The sequence below is a fragment of the Mesoplodon bidens genome (assembly GCF_964165515.1).
Source record: "Mesoplodon bidens genome assembly, chromosome: 7".
Classification (NCBI taxonomy): domain Eukaryota; kingdom Metazoa; phylum Chordata; class Mammalia; order Artiodactyla; family Ziphiidae; genus Mesoplodon; species Mesoplodon bidens.
In genome coordinates, this window is record NC_138164.1 from 82,504,158 (window position 1) to 82,524,764 (window position 20,607).

General features: G+C 39.8%; 1 pseudogene across 1 annotated transcript; it reads right to left on the reverse strand.

The window, feature by feature from the left end:
• Positions 1-645: 645 nt before the first annotated feature.
• On the reverse strand, positions 646-19,714 carry LOC308620812 (transmembrane protein 59-like; annotated as a pseudogene). Its single transcript has 3 exons — positions 19,552-19,714; positions 18,644-18,741; positions 646-1,638 (listed from the first exon to the last, which is right to left on the reverse strand). The product of its transcript is annotated as a transmembrane protein 59-like (transcript).
• Between the last annotated feature and the right edge of the window lie 893 nt (positions 19,715-20,607).

The window sequence follows — 20,607 nt, forward strand, 5'->3', positions numbered from 1 at the left end:
CCGGAGCCTGTGCTCCACAATGGGAGAGGCCACAACAGTGAGAGGCCCGTGTGCCGAAAAAAAAAAAAATGATGAAAGGAAACAAGAGCAGAGATGTTGGTCTTAGTAGCTAAAGATGATTTCCCATGGGACTTTCACCAAAGGCATGCTCCTACAAACAGGAGATTCCAGTTTTGGACTACATAGTACAAGTTACACATGTACTAATACTGAAGAGCCCTCTTTGAATAAAGCTCAAATTCTGTTTCCAAACTTCTGATTCTTTTCTGGTTATTTTTTGAGAAAAAGGTACAAAGAAAAAGGATAGCACACGCACTGCCATGCCTTTCTCTACTCCTGCTCAAGGCAAGGCTGGCAGGCATTTTTGGTTGCACATCTAAACACATCTCTTCCTTTCTTGCTAACAGGATTCCAAATGGGTTTGGGTGATAAGATGCCCAGCCACATGATATTTATTGGTCTGGGAGTTGGAGATGTAGGCAAGTTTGAGAGGGATATGTTGAGAATAATTTCCCTTCCTGATCAAAGGGAGCCATGTAAGTACAAACCCATTTTGACCATGCCTTTTATTTATTTAGTTTTTGGTCAGAATGCTGTTGTGTATCCAGCTGTGGCACCAATCTCACAGCCACATGGAGAGTAGTTGCCAACCCAGCAATGGTGACAGAAAAGTTGGGAGAAGTCTTTGGTAGCACTGCTGAATGGTCACTTCAATGCTGGCCCATCCTACCTCTAGACTTCTGATTTGGTGAGATGGTAAGTACCTGTTTTTTTGTTTTAACTTTATTTGCATTTAATATTGATTTTTAAGCCCTATATCCAATGAAACCTTTTTTTTTTTTTTTTTTTTTTTGCAGTACGTGGGCCTCTCACTGTTGTGGCCTCTCCCATTGCAGAGCACAGGCTCCGGACGCGCAGGCTCAGTGGCCATGGCTCACGGGCCTAGCCGCTCTGCGGCACGTGGGATCTTCCCAGACCGGGGCACAAACCCGTGTCCCCTGCATCGGCAGGTGGACTCTCAACCCCTGCGCCACCAGGGAAGCCCCCAATGAAACCATTTTAAAAAGCACTATGTGAAATGGAAATTTAGATGTCTATTACACTTTTCTTTAAAAAAAAACCCTTAAATTTCTGAATGAGCAAGATTCATTTTTGCAGGTAGAGGCCCTGCTTCTTCATGATCTTCACCTTTAGATCTAACAAGCACAAAAGCAGAAGCTGGATATCTGTTTAGCTTTTGTTCATTCACAAATTTCAAGTCACCACAGATACTTAGCTTCTCAGAGGGAACATACTGCTCTGCAGCTGTAGCCACAGTTGCACAACAAATCCAGAGCAATACCATCAAGGAGAGGACAAGAGTCATGGTTAAAATCCACCCGGAATAAGAGAGAGGCATCTTAAAAAGTCATCACCTTCTCTGTCTTCAAGATAGTTCCTTTGTGCTTGTGAACTTCTCGTTTGAAGATCTGAGGACATTTTGCTTAGCGACGGTTCTTTCAAAATTTTAGACTCCTGCTCCAACTGTGGTGCATCCTGGATTTCTGGCTTCGACTGGAATATAACTATTTTTCCATCATCAGCTTGAAGACAAAAAGTCCACGAAGAGGTTATGAAGCTCTGTGCAGAGTCCAGAGCCTTTTATTATTTATTTATTTATTTTTAAGAAAAACAGAAACTTATTTCTCACAATTCTGGAGGCTGGAAGTCTGAGATTAGGGTGCCAGCATGCTCAAATGAGAGCTCCCTTCTAGGTCACAGACTTCTCACTGTATCTTTACATGGTGGGAGGGGCTGGGGAGTTCTGTGGGGTCTCATAAGAATACTAATCCCATTCATGAGGGCCCCACCCTCAAGACTAAAGCACCTATCAAGGGCCCTACCTCCTAATACCATCATATTGGACATTCTTTTTTTTTTTAACTTTTTATTTTATATTGGAGTATAGTTCATTAACAATGTTGTGTTAGTTTCATGTGAACAGCAAAGTGATTATTGAAGATCTTGTTTATTCAGGAGCAGGCCTTCTCACAGGTAAACTTGGTGTACCTTTTTGATTTTGGGGGTGGGTTGGGGCATCATTTTGGTGGATTTGTGCCAGGATGTAGTGGGATAGAGCTGGACTAAGGAGACGTGGGCATCTGAAGCCTCCAGGTGAGAAAAAAATCTCTGCATGAGGGCAAGTTAATTTTCAGGAAGCTTAGGGATTCAAAGTCAAGGAAAAACCATAACCTTTAAGTAGGCTGAGAATGAAAGATAAAACACAAAAGATCAGAAGTTTCTTATGGGAGAGCAGAAGCAAGAGTATGGGTCAAGTGAGAGAATTAAGTGTATTTCCATGAAAAGGATAGGGTGTCCAAGGCTGGTAGCTATTGGATCCCTTCCTGCCCCCTAAGGAGTGTGTGATCCTGGCTTAAAAGCACAACATCATAGAGATAAATGAGTCCTTTTTCTAATATCCCAGCATCTTTTCAATTCCCCTTTCCCTAAGCTCTGAACCACGGAAGGCATCTTGTGTTAAGAGTGGATTTGTAGGTCTCTGAATAAAAAGTTGTGGTTTTCTACAGAATAGTTCCTATTCTAAAATCACCAGCCAAAGCAACATTCTGTTCAGAAAGTGGTAAAAATATGATTAGGGACTTTTCATATATGTTGCTTTGTATAGTCAAGTTAAGAAGCCTTTCCTGAGAGCCTTTTAAGAGCTTGGCACTGGATCAGTTATCATCTTTCAGGAATAACAGTGTCATATTGTACAAGAACCTTGTAAAATCCATGCAAAAATATAGCAAAGGGCACACTTTTTCTTTCCAGCTAGCTTTTCTCTTTAAAAGCAACCTCTATCTATCAAAATCAGTAACATCTCTTTCTCTAATACATCATGAAATACCTATCTATGATGTTTCTCTTCCAACATGCAGACATCAGTAAAGGGTTGGCCAGCCTCTCTCAAGGAGAGTATTACAACATTCACTTGGAAACAATTATATATATATATATATATATATATATATATATATATATATATATATTTCATAGTCATTTGTCAAAGCTTCCTAAAACATCTGAATTTATGCAATAGCTACTGTATCAGTCAGGATTATTAAGTGGAAGCAACAGTAATAACTCTCATTTGAGCAGAACATTTGTTGAAAAGTTATTGAGCAGCTCTCAGAATCTCTGAAAATGGTTAGAATCTATGTAGCCAAGGACAATGCCCTGAATGACACTGAACTTGTCTGGTCTAGACATCACTGCACTCTCTTGGTCATGGGCACCACAGTATACTATGCAGACACCATCAACACTGGTCCATGGCACTAGCTTTGGATACATGGTGTAGGTTACTACTGATTCAGCCTTACCACTGACGCCACCCTCTGGAGAATAGACTCTACGCAGTTACCGTCTTTTGCATTACTAACATATGATTCAAAGAGCAGCATGGGTGCCTGTGATTGGAGGAGACTGGGTTACATCCCTGAGCCTCAACTGCAAGGAAAGCCAGGAAAATGAGAATTTGGAATTTTCTATTTATTTAGTAGGAAATTATATTTGTCTCATTGGCTAGGAATTTCTGAAATGAGTATAGAGGGAAGCATGTGGTCATGTCTGTAGGAATTTTTTTACTGTTATTCTCTGGCTGGAGTGTGAGGTTTCTATTGACATAGTGTGGGTAGAGGCCAGAGATGCTGCTAAACAGCCTACAGTGCACAGAACAGGTCATGACAACAGAGAATTATCAGTAGTGTCTTTGTAGAGAAATACTGCCCTTAATAGAAAAGGATTGCAAATACACATGGCCAAATGAATGACAAATAATCAGGCAGTAGATGGTTTGCAACCTTGGGAGTTTGGTTCGAAACCTGGGTAAAATTTGCAACTGGCCCCTGTACAGAGAGGGAAAGGAGAGGTCGAAAAAAGAGGCAGACCACTCCATATTGGTAGGTGGCACATTTAATAAGCAAGGAAAGTTACATACGAGACTTGTCTTAGAGGGCCACAAAATGAGTAGATCTCTGCATCTACCCACTAGAATCTTGGAAGTTTATATAGAGGCCTTGATAAGTTCAGTCACGTATTCAGTCCAGATGGTCTCAACTACACATTGCTCTCTCAAGTCTGTGTCCTTAAAATTGCTCCCACTATGAGAACAGTGGGCAGAACATACATTTCAAGGAAAGGAGAGGAGATAAAGAGCTTCTGATTGCCCAGGTCTAGCTTGTGGGTCAGCCAGCGATCACGTCCTCTGGATGAACTCCTCTAACAGCAGTGACAAAAGCTCTTTTCTTTTTTTCTTTATTTGGTTTGTTTTTGCAGTTTCCATGCTTTGCTTCAATTATACTTTTCTATATTTTGTGAGAGAAGACACATATGAAGCAGATGCAATAGATTCACTATCAACAAGGAAACATTTCAGAGAAGTCAATAACTAACCTGAGATAACACAGATAGTACGTGACAGAATCATGACTGAAACACATAAAGGATTTCAAAGCTCATGTCCGTTCCACTCTGCCATGCTTTTTTCTATTGTTATCTGGGACCACAGGCAACACATTTATGGCAAGGTTTTTATGCTTTTGTAGAAAGTATAGATATAGCACACAACAAAATGGGAGTAAGTCCTAATTTCATTGATGTGCTATAACCATCTGAGTTGATAGTGTACCCAACCTCCATCCCACTCCTCCAGATTACTCAGGGATCTTTCCAAACTGTTTCCAGAAGAACTTAAGACAAATGGAACCGGCAGTGATATATGTCTAATTAAATGAGTAGTTTTTACTCTCTCCTTAGGACAGGGCCCAGAAAGTAGAAGGATACGAAAGCAGCGGTGACATTCCTGAATGGGGGTGTAGGAATATTACCCTCTCTCCTCTTTCCTCTCTCCACATTATGCTGTATCTGCTCCACACTGGCCTCCAAGGCAATAATATTTTCTGCTGAGCACAGCACTAGGGGTAGAGGATGTTCTCTACAGCTCCAGAGAAATCCGCTGCAGCCTGGGGCAAGCACTTGCATCAGCCCTAGTTGCAAGGTCTGGAGCAGGGGATTCAGATCTAGCCATGCACTTCAGATGTGCCTGCAAAAACAAGCAGAGGATCCTTTGGAAACCCTTTTCTTATATAATTTGTGTCAATTAGCCTTTGGCTTTGACACTAGCTATGAAGTCCATATAACATAGTGTATTGTTTTCGAGCAACCATCTTCAGGTGGCAGAAGAAATTTTCCAATCCTCCAGCCTCCAGGGAGCATATCTGAATTCTGGCTCCAGAGACGAGGAGAGAGAACATAATCTTTGGACAAGAGTAAGCACTTGGATTTCTGGTCATATCTGGGGAAGCCTTCAGTAAGTTACAGACAATAGACTTTTTGATAAGATGAGAATGTGTGAATGCAAAGGTTGTGTTTCAGGAAATTTATTTACATAATAAATTATACAGCAGGTTATTTCAGTTCTTATATGTTAGTGCACTTAATTACCCAAAAAGTCCTATGAGAAAGGTACTGTGTCATTCTGATTTCCAGTTTACAGAAGATATGGCTGAGGACTGGAGATATTAAATTATATGGCATTATTACATAGTAAGTAGTAGAGTTGTACCCAGGTCCATATAACTCTAAATCCTGGGGTCTCCAATACAACATTTATGCTGCAAATCAGCCTTTGCTTTTCTTCTTATAGGTGAGAGTATCACCAAGTTTTTGTCTTTCCACATTTTGCCATTTCACCTATGCATTATGGAAATGATCAATAGCATGGGCTTCGCAGCTTCTCCAACTACAAGGGGGCACCCTTAAAACTCTGGGAAAAGACCTAATACATTAATAGAGGGAGAAAACCCAGACTCCCGATCCTCCATCCTCCATCCTCCTCACTCCCACCAAAACTAGTGTTTTTTCAAAGTAAAGGTCATGACCTTTTAAAGGATCTTTAAACCAATTTAGTGTTCCAAAACCAGACTTAAAAAAGGAACTGGCTAAAACACAAGATATGAGAGCACATCAATCACATCCAGTAAGGGTAATATTATGTGAAAAGTTTTTCCATTTTTGTAATATATAATGAGGGTTATTGTAAATATAAGTTGCATTTCTTACTGTGGGCCACGTGGGCAATGAGCCACCAGATGTGCTTGGAAGCTACAGTGAGACCCACTCTAGAACAGCACAAATCACTACAGCATTACTTGAGCTGAGGAGGGTGGGATGGCTGGAGTGAAGAAATTTTGTCATGGAGTCCAATACTTCAAAAGTATAGTGGTTGGGAAAAATAAACACACACATGCACACTCCTTCTCATCTAGTTCTTCTTGTCCTTTATCAGCTCTTCCCAGACTTTGTGCATTTTAAAGATCACAAACCATATGACTATCTCCCATCTCCCTGACCAAGGCCTGAAAGGATAAAAGAAATTATTACAGGACCATGGACAGAGTCAAATAAGATCCTTATCTCGATTGGAACAAATGCCTTTGACCAAGAGACATAGATTACTTGAAAAGAGACAGCTAGTGAAATCAACACCATGATCTTATGTTCTTGCTCCTTTTGAGCAACTGCTGGGGCTGCCCCTTGGGTGAATCCAAATGGAAGCCAGAGGGTGCCGAAAGCTCTGATTTAGTCCATACAAATCAGCTTATAAAGGCAGAGATCAAGAAGGAGATGGGTGGAGGGTAGACTGGATGAAGAAATGGTGACTGTCTAGTGTGGATGTGACTGCACACACACACATATACACATGCATACAAACTTAATGAAAATTGACTCCCTGACAGTCATTAGTGCAAAATTGACTCCTTGGCTGCAATAAGGGAATTTGTTTAATTATTAGTGGAGCTAGACTAGGTGAAAAGTTTCTTTTATTAAAATTTAGACTCATTGCAATTAGTTATAGCTCTAAATCAGCCAGGTAGAAAAATTGATACGTAAGCTAATTTACTTCTAGAAATTTGCAAATAATTGTATCAGATGAGATTGCAGAACAAAAATCCCAGTAGTCTCCCAGGAGACAATTTTTGTAATGACATTATTAAGGCTGGCAGTCACTGGGAACAAGGGACTAGAGGAAATGATCAGAAATATAATAGCTCTCTAGCCCTTCAGCACAGATTCTTTTCACAGCAAACCATACCTTTTGCAGAGGCTGACACTACATTTCTATTCCACATATTAACTTTACTGATCTACAGTGGGTCTAGCTGTATAGTGAACCATTGAATTCTTATCATGAGGAGCAGTCCAGCTAATATAAATACACTTCCAAGGGATTCAAGCACGTAATCCCTAAGGCTGAGAAAAATGTGTTCCTTTGTGGATAACATGTATATATAGCTTCAGGTTTGCATTGGAGTAGGTTTTCAAGGTTTTTGCTAAAGGGACCTAAGTTTCAGAAGTTACATAATTAAAGTGAATTTGATTTCATCCCTGAAGGTTTTAACATTTTCAGATTTTGAAAATGCCCATTAATAGATGTGCAAATAACAAGGGGATTGTGCAAGAAGTGAAATAACTGACATTGCCCCTGTCTTTTAGGATGTTAGGGTCAGCTTGGTGGCTTGTTTGTTTGAGATGGCTGTACTGTAGGGTATCAGCTTCCTGAAACCATGCCCCGGGAATCTCTTGGGGGGACACTGCACCTAGGAGAAAAAGAAATTTCAGCTCTGCCTTCTAGCACAGACTCCCAGCTCTCAGGTAATATGAACATCTCTCCTGACTCCAGTCCCTGAAGGACATAACCCTTTTTGTTAAAACCAACAGCACAATACCTAGTCAGAGACAGGGAAGGAATTGTTTGACCCTAGAGGACCTGATAGGAAAGTTCAAAAGAGAGGAAACAGGCATATTTTAGAATAACACCTCAGCTTCCCAAGATCAATTTTCTTAGTTCATTCAGGCTGATATAACAAAATACCACAGGCTGGATAGCTTCGAAACAACACAAATTTATTTCTCACAGTTTTGGAAGCTGGAAGTCTGAGATCAAACATCTATTATGTTAAGTCATTATTTGTTGGGGTTTCAGCTGTTTATAGCTAAATAAATTCTTAACTTTCCATCAGTCTCCTAAGAGAGAAAGATCATTCTTCAAGTGATTAGGGGATTTAAAAAATCACAAAACGATGATCATACACCCAAAATGGTCACTTCTACTAACTGTAAGAAACATTTCACTGATAAATATCAATGCAATTGACAATTCCTATTAAAGATTGTGCATGTGTGTATGCACACACATTGAAGGCTGTCTCAACCTCTCCCAGTTGATAAAAGATGACTATAGTAAGATCCTTGCCCAGGTATATTTTGGAAATTTAATTGATATGTGCATTTTTTTAATTAATGAGATGGTAACAAATAGAACTAGAATTTACTGAAACAAGTTAGAAATATCCAAGAAACCAGTTGGATCCTTGATGAGGAAGTAGGTAGAGGCATAATCCCTGGGTTTCTGGGAATGGAGACAGAAAATCTAAAAATAATGTAATATTAGACATGGATTTGAGGGTTACTTGTTTGTACATCCGTGTATCATGCCCTTGGCCCTCGTGATACATAACACAGTGAGGGACTTAGTCTGCTTGGGCTATAGAGTCATTTGAGTAATATAATTTTAATTAATTATATGTAAAAGTATATAATTTAATTAATTATGCTATTTCATTGACCTGTGCTAATGGCAAAAGCACCATTTCCCAAATAATAAATTAGTAATATAATGAATTATTGGACTATTTCTTTTTTTAATTGTTATTTTAAAATTATATATATTTGATTTACAATGTGTATTTCAATCATTAGTTATTTCAAATTATTTCTCTAACTTTTATTTACATTTTTGTTTTCTAATTAACAACGAATGGCATATCTGCCAAGGATGTCTTAACTCTGTGTAGCTCAGATACTGCTAAGAATAACTGGGAATATGGAGAGAGGAATGATTCTCTTTAAGTACGGTTTGTGCCTTTTGTTTTGCCTTCTATCTGCAAACATGAGTATGTTCACAGGTAAGTATGCTTTTTCTACAGAATGAGTATGTGAAACCTACATCCCATGGCTCATGCCATCTTTACTTTGCCATTGTCTACCAAAGCTGTACTGTAAGGCTACCTTTTTGGTTTTGCCCAGTAGAAACTCAGGTAGAGTATTCTGGTATTTATTGGTATTCTGGTAACAAATGGCTAATGGAAATTGAATGCTTGAATGATAGTATTCTATTCCTTTAAGTGGTTTTAGTCGTTCACGTCTTCAGTGTTTTAATGTAAAGCAGGAGAACAACAAAAAATGGAAAGAGGAAGAGAAAAATGAATTAATCAGGAGGGAGAGAGCCAGTTTTATTCCTTCATGAGTAAGTAAACTTGGGAGACATATGAAACTGAGCTTCAATATCCTCATCTGAGAAATGGAGAATATAATACTTCAGAGAGAATGGCTGTTTAGAACAATTAATATCATGTGCGCAAGATGGAAAACTCACAACGGGTACTCAATAATTATTCATGTCCTTTCTCTTATGAGAGGATCAAAGCTAACACAGGCAGACAGTACTTAATCTAATTTGGTTTCAGCTTCTTCAGCTGCAGGAGGGCATATTCTAGGTGACCTAAAGTGACCCCATGCTCAGATTCGCCAGGCAGTATATGACCAGGCCTGAGACTATGGGACTTCTTCTATTCCAGATCTGAAGTTTCTTTTAAAGCTTTACCATTTCTTGGTTTGCATGACTAACACAACTTCTGGGAATATAAATGATTAAAGTGTAAGTCATGGTGATTACTTATGTCAGCAGCTACAGAAGTGATAACTAGAGAAAGAGAGGGAGAGAGGGAAAGAAAATGAGTAACACTGGACAAATAGAAAAGGGATTCTGAAATTTTCACTGAGTTCTCATGTTCTTTCTTCATGAATGTACAGATACATTTAATTGCAATCTTCTCTGTATTTTAATCTTTTTATTTCAGAAACCTTGGCTAATCTTTGTATATCACTTTCTATTTCCATAGGTGTAAGAGTCTCTTCACAAAGTTGTGGGAATGGATATTCTTTTCTTTTTTTTTTTTGTGGTACGCAGGCCTCTCACTGTTGTGGTCTCTCCCATTGCGGAGCACAGGCTCCGGACGCGCAGGCTTAGCGGCCGTGGCTCACGGGCCCAGCCGCTCCGCGGCATGTGGGATCTTCCCGGACCGGGGCTCAAACCCGTGTCCCCTGCATTGGCAGGTGGATTCTCAAATACTGTGCCACCAGGGAAGCCCTAAACATATACTTTATAAATTTTAACTTTTTTGGCATCTTTTATTTTTTACATCTTTATTGGAGTATAATTGCTTAACAATGGTGTGTTAGTTTCTCCTTTATAACAAAATGAATCAGTTATACATATACATATGTTCCCATATCCCCTCCCTCTTGTGTCTCCCTGCCACCCTTCCTATCCCACCCCTCCATGCGGTCACAAAGCACCGAGCTGATTTCCCTGTGCTATGCGGCTGCTTCCCACTAGCTATCTACTTTACGTTTGGTAGTGTATGTATGTCCATGCCTCTCTCCCACTTCGTCACAGCCTACACTTCCCCCTCCCCATATCCTCAAGTCCATTCTCTAGTAGGTCTGTGTCTTTATTCCTGTCTTGCCCCTATGTTTTTCAGGACATTTTTTTTTTCTTAAATTCCATATATATGTGTCAGCATACAGTATTTGTCTTTCTCTTTCTGACTTACTTCACTGTGTATGACAGACTCTAGGTCCATCCACCTCATTACAAATAGCTCAGTTTCGTTTCTTTTTATGGCTGAGTAATATTCCATTGTATATATGTGCCACATCTTCTTAAGCCATTCATCCGATGATGGACACTTAGGTTGTTTCCATCTCTGGGCTATTGTAAGTAGGGCTGCTATGAACATTTTGGTACATGACTCTTTTTGAATTATGGTTTTCTCAGGGTATATGCCCAGTAGTGGGATTGCGGGGTCATATGGTAGTTCTATTTGTAGTTTTTTAAGGAACCTCCATACTGTTCTCCATAGTGGCTGTACCAATTCACATTCCCACCAGCAGTGCAAGAGTGTTCCCTTTTCTCCACACCCTCTCCAGCATTTATTGTTTCTAGATTTCTTGATGATGGCCATTCTGACTGGTGTGAGATGATATCTCATTGTAGTTTTGATTTGCATTTCTCTAATGATTAAAGATGTTGAGCATCCTTTCATGTGTTTGTTGGCAGTCTGTATATCTTCTTTGGAGAAATGTCTATTTAGGTCTTCTGCCCATTTTTGGATTAGGTTGTTTGCTTTTTTTTGTTATTGAGCTGCATGAGCTGCTTATAAATTTTGGATATTAATCCTTTCTCAGTTGCTTCATTTGCAAATATTTTCTCCCATTCTGAGGGTTGTCTTTTGGTCTTGTTTATGGTTTCCTTTGCTGTGCAAAAGCTGTCAAGTTTCATTAGGTCCCATGTATTTATTTTTGTCTTTATTTCCATTTCTCTAGGACGTGGGTCAAAAAGGATCTTGCTGTGATTTATGTCATAGAGTGTTCTGCCTATGTTTTCCTCTAAGAGTTTGATAGTTTCTGGCCTTACATTTAGGTCTTTAATGCATTTTGAGCTTATTTTTGTGTATGGTGTTAGGGCGTGATCTAATCTCATACTTTTACATGTCCCTGTCCAGTTTTCCCAGCACCACTTATTGAAGAGACTGTCCTTTCTCCACTGTACATTCCTGCCTCCTTTATCAAAGATAAGGTGACCATATGTCTGTGGGTTTATCTCTGGGCTTTCTATCCTGTTCCATTGATCTATCTTTCTGTTTTTGTGCAGTACCATACTGTCTTGATTACTGTAGCTTTGTAGTATAGTCTGAAGTCAGGGAGCATGATTCCTCCAGCTCCACTTTTCGTTCTCAAGATTGCTTTGGCTATTCGGGGTCTTTTGTGTTTCTATACAAATTGTGAAACTTTTTGTTCTAGTTCTGTGAAAAATGCCAGTGGTAGTTTGATAGGGATTGCATTGAATCTGTAGATTGCTTTGGGTAGTAGAGTCATTTTTACAATGTTGATTCTTCCAATCCAAGAACATGGTATATCTCTCCATCTATTTGTATCATCTTTAATTTCCTTCATCAGTGTCTTATAATTTTCTCCATACAGGTCTTTTGTCTCCTTAGGTAGGTTTATTCCTAGATATTTATTCTTTTTGTTGCAATGGTAAATAGGAGTGTTTTCTTGATTTCACTTTCAGATTTTTCATCATTAGTGTACAGGAATGCCAGAGATTTCTGTGCATTAATTTTGTACCCTGCTACTTTACCAAATTCACTGATTAACTCTAGTAGTTTTCTGGTAGCATCTTTAGGATTCTCTATGTATAGTATCATGTCATCTGCAAACAGTGACAGCTTTACTTCTGCTTTTCTGATTTGGATTCCTTTTATTTCCTTTTCTTCTCTGATTTCTGTGGCTAAAACTTCCAAAACTACGTTGAATAAGAGTGGTGAGAGTGGGCAACCTTGTCTTGTTCCTGATCTTAGTGGAAATGGTTTCAGTTTGTCACCATTGAGGATGATTTTGGCTGTGTGTTTGTCATATATGGCCTTTATTATGTTGAGGAAAGTTCCCTCTATGCCTACTTTCTGCAGGGTTTTTATCATAAATGGGTGTTGAATTTTATAGAAAGCTTTCTCTGCATCTATTGAGATGATCATATGCTTTTTCTCCTTCATTTTGTTAATATGGTGTATCATGTTGATTGATTTGCATATATTGAAGAATCCTTGCATTCCTGGAATAAACCCCACTTGATCATGGTGTATGATCCTTTTAATGTGCTGTTGGATTCTGTTTGCTAGTATTTTGTTGAGGATTTTTGCATCTATGTTCATCAGTGATATTGGCCTGTAGTTTTCTTTCTTTGTGACATCCTTGTCTGGTTTTGGTATCAAGGTGATGGTGGCCTAGTAGAATGAGTTTGGGAGTGTTCCTCCCTTTGCTATATTTTGGAAGAGTTTGAGAAGGATAGGTGTTAGCTCTTCTCTAAATGTTTGATAGAATTCGCCTGTGAAGCCATCTGGTCCTGGGCTTTTGTTTGTTGGAGGATTTTTTATCACAGTTTCAATTTCAGTGCTTGTGATTGGTCTATTCATATTTTCTATTTCTTCCTGATTCAGTCTTGGCAGGTTGTACCTTTCTAAGAATTTGTCCATTTCTTCCAGATTGTCCATTTTATTGGCATAGAGTATCTTCTAGTAATCTCTCATGATCTTTTGTATTTCTGCAGTGTCAGTTGTTACTTCTCCTTTTTCATTTCTAATTCTATTGATTTCAGTCTTCTCCCTTTTTTTCTTGATGAGTCTGGCTAATGGTTTATCAATTTTGTTTATCTTCTCAAAGAACCAGCTTTTAGTCTTATTGATCTTTGCTATCATTTCCTTCATTTCTTTTTCATTTATTTGTGATCTGATCTTTATGATTTCTTTCCTTCTGCTAACTTTGGGGGTTTTTTGTTCTTCTTTCTCTAATTGCTTTAGGTGCAGGGTCAGGTTGATTTCTCAAGATGTTTCCTGTTTCTTAAGGTGGGATTGTATTGCTATAAACTTCCCCCTTAGAACTGCTTTTGCTGCATTCCATAGGTTTTGCGTCATCGTGTCTCCATTGTCATTTGTTTCTAGGTATTTTTTTTATTTCCTCTTTGATTTCTTCAATGATCACTTCATTATTAAGTTGTGTAGTGTTTAGCCTCCATGTGTTTGTATTTTTTACAGATCTTTTCTTGTAAGTGATATCTAGTCTCATAGCGTTGTGGTCGGAAAAGATACTTGATACAATTTCAATATTCTTAAGTTTACCAAGGCTTGATTTGTGACCCAAGATATGATCTATCCTGGAGAATGTTCCATGAGCACTTGAGAAAAATGTGTATTCTGTTGTTTTTGGCTGGAATGTCCTATAAATATCAATTAAGTCCATCTTGTTTAATGTATCATTTAAAGCTTTTGTTTCCTTATTTATGTTTCCTTATTTATTTTCATTTTGGACGATCTGTCCATTGGTGAAAGTGGGGTGTTAAAGTCCCCTACTACGATTTCCCCTTTTATGGCTGTTAGTATTTGCCTTATGTATTGAGGTGCTCCTATGTTGGGTGCATAAATATTTACAATTGTTATATCTTCTTCTTGGATTGATCCCTTGATCATTATGTAGTGTCCTTCTTTGTCTCTTCTAGTAGTCTTTATTTTAAAGTCTATTTTGTCTGATATGATAATTGCTACTCCATCTTTGTTTTGGTTTCCATTTGCATGGAATATCTTTTTCCATCCCCTTACTTTCAGTCTGTATGTGTCTCTAGGTCTGAAGTGGGTCTCTTGTAGACAGCATATATATGGGTCTTGTTTTTGTATCCATTCAGCCAATCTGTGTCTTTTGGTGGGAGCATTTAGTCCATTTACATTTAAGGTAATTATCAATATGTATGTTCCTATTCCCATTTTCTTAATTGTTTTTGGTTCATTATTGTAGGTCTTTTCCTTCTGTTGTGTTTCTTGCCTAGAGAAGTTCCTTTAGCATTTGTTGTAAAGCTGGTTTGGTGGTGCTGAACTCTCTCAGCTTTTGCTTGTCTGTAAACGTTTTAATTTCTCCATCAAATCTGAATGAGATCCTTGCTGGGTAGAGTAATCTTGGTTGCAGGTTTTTCTCCTTCATCACTTTAAATATGTCCTGCCTGTCCCTTCTGACTTGCAGAGTTTCTGCCGAAAGATCAGCTGTTAAACTTATGGGGATTCCCTTGTGTGTTATTTGTTGTTTTCCCCTTGCTGCTTTTAATATGTTTTCTTTGTATTTAATTTTTGACAGTTTGATTAATATGTGTCTTGGTGTATTTCTCCTTGGATTTATTCTGTATGGGACTCTCTGTGCCTCCTGGACTTGACTGACTCTTTCCTTTCCCATATCAGGGAAATTTTCAACTATAATCTCTTCTAAATATTTTCTCAGTTCCTTTCTTTTTCTCTTCTTCTTCTGGAACCCCTATAATTCGAATGTTGGTGTGTTTAATATTGTCCCAGACGTCTCTGAGACTGTCTTCAGTTCTTTTCATTCTTTTTTCTTTATTCTGCTCTGCAGTAGTTATTTCCACTATTTTATCTTCCACATCACTTATCCGTTCTTCTGCCTCAGTTATTCTGCTATTGATCCCATCTAGAGTATTTTTCATTTCATTTATTGTGTTTTTAATCGATGCTTGATTCATCTTTAGTTCTTCTAGGTCCTTGTTAACTGTTTCTTGCATTTTGTCTATTCTATTTCCAAGATTTTGGATCATCTTTACTATCATTATTCTGAATTCTTTTTCAGGTAGACTGCTTATTTCCTCCTCATTTGTTAGGTCTGGTGGGTTTTTATCTTGCTCCTTCACCTGCTGTGTGTTTTTCTGTCTTCTCATTTTGCTTATCTTACTGTGTTTGGGGTCTCCTTTTTGCAGGCTGCAGGTTCATAGTTCCTGTTGTTTTTGGTGTCTGTCCCCAGTGGCTAAGGTTGGTTCAGTGGGTTGTGTAGGCTTCCTGGTGGAGGGGACTAGTGTCTGTGTTCTGGTGGATGAGGCTGGATCTTGTCTTTCTGGTGAGCAGGTCCACATCTAGTGGTGTGTTTTGGGGTGTCTGTGGACTTTTTGTAATTTTAGGCAGCTTCTCTGCTAATGGATGGCATTGTGTTCCTGTCTTGCTAGTTGTTTGGCATAGGGTGTCCAGCACTGTAGCTTGCTGGTCGTTGAGTGAAGCTGGGTGCTTGTGTTGAGATGGAGATCTCTGGAAGATTTTCGCCGTTTGATATTATGTGGAGCTGGGAGGTCTCTTGTGGACCAGTGTCCTGAAGTTGGCTCTCCCACCTCAGAGGCACAGCACTGACTCCTGGCTCCTCAGTTTGGGATGATTCGTTGTCTATTCATGTATTCCACAGATGCAGGGTACATCAAGTTGATTGTGGAGCTTTAATCCGCTGCTTCTGAGGCTGCTGGGAGAGATATCCCTTTCTCTTCTTTGTTCTCACAGCTCCCGGGTCTCAGCTTTGGATTTGGCCCCGCCTCTCTCTGTAGGTCGCCAGAGGGCATCTTTTCTTCACTCAGACAGGACAGGGTTAAAGGAGCAGCCGCTTCAGGGACTCTGGCTCACTCAGGCCGGGAGGGAGGGAGGGGCACGGAGTGCGGGGCGACCCTGTGGCGGAAGAGGCCGGCGTGACGTTGTACCAGCCCGAGGCGCACCGTGCGTTCTCTCAGGGAAGCCGTCCCTGGATCCCGGGACCCCCGCCAGTGACAGGCTGCACAGGCTCCCCGGAAGGGTGGCGTGGACAGTGACCTCTGTCAGGCTCGCACACAGGCCTCTTGGCGGCGGCAGCAGCCCCAGCGTCCCACGCCCATCTCTGGAGTCCGCGCTTTCAGCCGCGGCTCGTGCCCATCTCAGGAACTCCTCCAAGCAGCGCTCTTACTCCCCTCTCCTCCCGCACCAGGAAACAAAGAGGGAAGAAAAAGTCTCTTGCCTCTTCGGCAGCTCCAGACTTTTTCCCGGACTCCCTCCCAGCTAGCTGTGGTGCACTAACCCCTTCAGGCTGTGTTCACTTCGCCAGCCCCAGTCCTGTCCCTGCACTCCGACTGAAGCCGGAGCCTCAGCTCCCAGTGCCGCCCGCCCCGGCGGGCGAGCAGACAAGCCTCTCGGGCTGGTGAGTGCTGGTTGGCACCGATCCTCTGTGCGGGAATCTCTCTGCTTTGCCCTACCCAGGTACGTGGGGAGTTTCTTGCCTTTTGGGTGGTCTGAGGTCTTCTGCCAGCATTCAGTAGGTGTTCTGTAGGAGTTGTTCCACGTGTAGCTATATTTCTGGTGTATCTGTGGGGAGGAAGGTGATCTCCGCATCTTACTCTTCCGCCATCTTCCCCGGAAGTCCCCCTTTTTTGGCATCTTGAGATTTAAAATAGCTCCCAAATTTTCAGTTTTGTGTTACATAATGTTCCAGGTTAGAATGGAATCAACATTTGACATTATCCTATTTAAAAAAAAAGAAATCACTGCTCTCATTTGTAATAACATGTCCCCCAAAAGATGTTTTTTTCTTGTTGTTTTGTTTCTGTTTTACCTGAATGGATCAAGCCATTGTCTTGATGACTTCAGGAAAGAGACCATAGAGGCTATAACTGATGTTCTGTATGTACAAATCTCTGTTAGGAATAACACACACACACACACAAGATATTTAATAATTTTGTTTTTCTTTAACTGAAAAAAGTTACATGACAGGAATAGGGTTCGCAGATTAGAGTATGACAAATATTTGAAACATCTGGGGCATACTTAAACTAAAATATTATTCATTGTTAACTTTATTTGCTGAATCTGACAACCCTAGTCAAAAGGAAATTTGTGATCTTGAAATTAATGAATGAACAATCTCTTTCAGTAAACTCAGATATTTGAAATTTAAGTACACAAATTAAACCAGCCTTTCTATGTTTTAACTATAATTTCTTACAATTCTTCCTGCCTTCCCCCTACTGCTCAGTGAAGAGTTTTTTTAAAAAAGAAGTGTATTCAAGAAGAGCCTTTGTTTTGTAAGAGTATTTAATAGTTAAGAAAAAGCAAATAATTTGAGACCACATGGCATTTACAATGTAAAAATTAAACATCTGTTGCAGTCCAGTGAATAGCAAATTATAGAATGTGTCTCTAAAACTATGAAAAAACTGTCTTTTCTCTCAACTTTATTTTAAATATATGCGTTTTCAGAAGTAATATCATGCCATCATCTTTAATTTCATTCTGTAATTTTGTAAATATAAAGTATATTTACACTTCCTTTAGAATGTGTCTCTTCATAACTTCTTCCTTTATTTTCCCTCATTGCTCTAATCATGAATCCTTTTCCTTTACAGTAACTCCCCTATGAACAAATGAGCTCCATTCTGAGAGCAAGTTCAGAAGTCCAATTTGTTTGTAAGTCCAACAAAGTTAGCCTAGGTACCCAACTAACACAATCGGCTATAGAGTACTGTACTGTTATAGGTTTATAATACTTTTCACACAAATAATACATAAAAAACAAACAAACAAAAAATAAAGAAAACATTTAAAATTTTATAGTACTGTACCTTGAAAAGTACAGTAGTCCAGTACAACAGCTGGCATACAGGGGCTGGCATTGAGTGAACAGGCAAGAAGAGTTACTGAATGGAGGAGGGAGAGGAGGTGGGAGATGGTAGAGCTGAAGGATCATCAGCAATAGGAGATGGAGGGCAAGCTGCAATTTCACTCACGCCTGACGTCGATGACACAGGATCTGGTTCCTTGTTGGATTCAATTCTCTCTACTCCCTTCGAAAAATGATTCAGTGATGTCTGGGTAGCAGCTCTTTTTTTCTCATCATAGATGACACAATAGCACTGGATTGCATTCTGAATGGCAGCTGCAACCTTCGTGTACTGTTCTGTGTTTGCATCCTGTGCCTCATAAACTAGCAGTGCCTCCCCAGATAAAGAAAATCCCCTTGCCATTTCCTGCATTGTGAATCTCCCTGGTTCTTCAGTTACTTCTTCTTCCTCTTGTCCCTCTTCATCCTTTCTCTGGGCCTCCAATTCCATCAGGTCCTCATTAGTAAGCCCCTAGTGTTGCACAGCAAGGAGTTCAATGAAGTCATCCTCTTGCAGATCTACTTCCAGCTTCTCACTGAGGGTCACTAAGTTGCTGTAGATCTCTTTGGACTCCTCATCCACTTTCTCAAATCCACAAAAATCGTGAACAAACTGTGGCTAAAGGTTCTTCCAAACCCCACTCATGGTGACGGCCATAACCTCACACTAAGCAAAGTCAATGTTTTTATGGCCTTGAAGATGTTATAGTCCTTCCAAAATTGTTGCAAGGTTGTTCCTGATTCATCACTCGCTTTTACTGCCTGACAAAAAGTGTGATGTAAATAATATTTACTGAAAGTCGCTATAACTCCCTGATCCATAGGTTAGATGAGCAACATAGTTTTCGGTGGCAGATGAACTACTTTGGGATGAAAGTCGTCCATGAATCGGGGGTGGCCCAGAGCACTGTTGAGCAGCAAAAGAATGTTGAATGGGACATCCTTCTCTTCAAGCAATATTTCTCTACCTCTAGGATAAAGTGGTGGAAAAACCAGTCCTGGAAAATGGCCTGTGCAACCCAGGCTTTGGGGTTACTCTTCCACACAACAGAAAGAAAGCCCTTGGTTATGTTTATAAGGGCTCTTGGGTTCTCTGAATGATCAACTAAGAGAGGCTTCAGCTTCATATCCCTGGAAGCATTGCCACCAAACAACAGAGTTAGCCTATCCTTTGCTGCTTTATAGCTTGGCATCAACTTTTCCTCCTTACTGATGTAACTTCGGTCTGGCATCCTCTTCCAGTGCAGTTCTGTCTCATCCACATTAAAATCCTGCTCAGGTAAATATCTGCTGCCTCCCTACTTACTTTTACATTGTGAAGTTTGGCTCTAGCCTTGAACCAATGAAACCAGCCATGGCTGGCATTTTAAAATGTGCCCTCTGATTCTTCACCATGTTTCTTCTTCAAGTCTTCATAAAGCCTTTTGGCTTTCTCTTGCATCAGCCTTAAGCTGAGCGGGTCTCGACACCAATGTGGATCCTGCATCCACACATTGAGACGTTTCTCCATCTCCTCCGTCACTTTTCCACACTTCTTCCATATTATTATCGACATCATCAGCACAACAGACTTCACATGTTCCATGATTTTGTCCTTGTTCTTTAGAATCATGCCAATGGTTGATTCATGTTATAAGAACGAGCGACGTCTACCATCTTTTCGCCTCACTCCACTCTCTCAATTATTTTTACTTTTGTTCCATTGTAATCACATGTGCTTCTAAGCAGTGCCAGCTACATCACCGCTGCTTTTATGTTTGCTTCCAGACATCCTGGGCTTGAAATAAACATACTGTACTACTGTACTCTATACAGTACTGTACAGTAAAGTACACAAAAGCACAAGGACTCATAGAGGATGCATGTATGTGACAATGTACAGCAGACACATGAACTAACTTATGTTGATTGGACACGCAAATGTACATTTGCATCTTTGAAAGTTCACAACTTGAAGGTTCGTATGTAGGGGACTTAGTCTATTTGGATTAACCTTCCTTCCTACCTTTATGCTTTTAGCCTCTTCTTTCTCAAGTATATTCTTTTAAATTACTGTAGTTAATCTTCCTGAAGACATATTTATCATTCTCCTTCTCCAACTCATAATCTTCAGTGGTTTCCTAGGTCCTTCTTAGCTTCTCTTCAAATTATACCATCTTCCAAACAATATTGACTTTTTAGTACTCAACCAATATTATTTCCAGTTGCTCCAAAAGACACATTATTCCTTCCTGCAGTGCTGGTTTTAATCTCCATTCAGTTCCATATCTAGTGTAGGTGTCATGGTTCAGGAACCCCTGGCTGAAGGACTGTTTGAGATCTTGCAGCATCTGATGAAGAACATGAATAAACAAACAACATTAGGAATTAGCAAGAAGGTATGAGAATAGAATCTATTTGTGATCTTTTTAGTCTACTTACTTCAGGTAAATTGACTTGTCTTTCTGT